Raw genomic sequence first — 1,223 nt, 5'->3', positions numbered from 1 at the left:
ATAATAAACTTCTGAAGACATGATTTTCACGGAATTGTTATGACTAAAGAGAATGAAGAGAGAATGAAGTGTGAATGAGTTGAATGAGGAGGGGTTGTATTTATAGGAAATTGCTTACGGCCCTCCGACGACTTTCCGACGAAATTCCGACGGATGTAAAGCAGTCCGTCGGAATTCCGTCGGTATTTTCCAATCTCAAACGGCTATACAACGGTCATATATATTTATCGGCAACGGTCACATGGTTCGTTGGAAATTCGTCGGATAATTCCGACGGAATACCGACGACTGTACTGTTAATCGGAATGTCGTTGGAAGTTCGTCGGTATATTACGACGAATTTTCGACGACTACAACGGTTACATTTTTTATCGGAATGTCATCAAAAAGTCGTCGGAAAATTCCGACGACCCATGTTTCGTCGGAATTCCGTCGGAAATGGCCGACGGAATTCCGACGACTTCAAATTTTTGGATTTCGTCGAAAATTGGTCGGTAATCCGTCACAAACGTCCGACGACATTGATGTCCGTCGGAACCTCCGTCGGAATTCGGCGTGTTTTCTTGTAGTGACACTCCCATAGTTGCCCTCCCCTCTTAGGCCATCTCCAACCCAACTCCAAAACGCTATTTTAGTGTTATTTTGACAAAAAAATCTTCTCTAACCCAACACTAAAAATCACACCATTTTAGTGCAACACTATAATTCACTATTCACCACACTAAAACACTATTCACTCCACTAAAATACTATTCACTTATTTTATTAATAAATTATATTATTAGAAACAAAAAATTAAAAAATTAAATATATATAATATTATAAAATAGGTTTTAGTGTCAAGTTTATTGTTGGAGAATAATTTTTTTTAGTGCTGAAATTACACTAAAATAGTGTGATTTTGACACTAAAATAGTGGTATGGGTTGGAGATTCTCTAAGAGTCTGATACGATTGCAAACAAGTTTATTGATATACTTGACAAGAAGAGTTGCTGCTTGAGGAGCTTCTCCATATTCCTCTCACGCCGTATCGAATCCAACACAGCTTGAAAAGTGTACCGAATAAGAAATAGGACTGTGCTATCCTGAGTCTTGTCCATCAACAAAACAAGTATCTCGGTCCAGCTATTTGTGTACCTTGCACCAACCAGTTTCGTAGTATTTTGGAGTTCTTAATTCTTTTATAGTTTTCTGATTTTAAAATGTATGTTCTGATCAGGTT

The sequence above is a fragment of the Brassica oleracea genome, chromosome C9, assembly GCF_000695525.1.
Source record: "Brassica oleracea var. oleracea cultivar TO1000 chromosome C9, BOL, whole genome shotgun sequence".
Lineage (NCBI taxonomy): Eukaryota > Viridiplantae > Streptophyta > Magnoliopsida > Brassicales > Brassicaceae > Brassica > Brassica oleracea.
Note: the sequence above shows the minus strand (reverse complement) of the source record.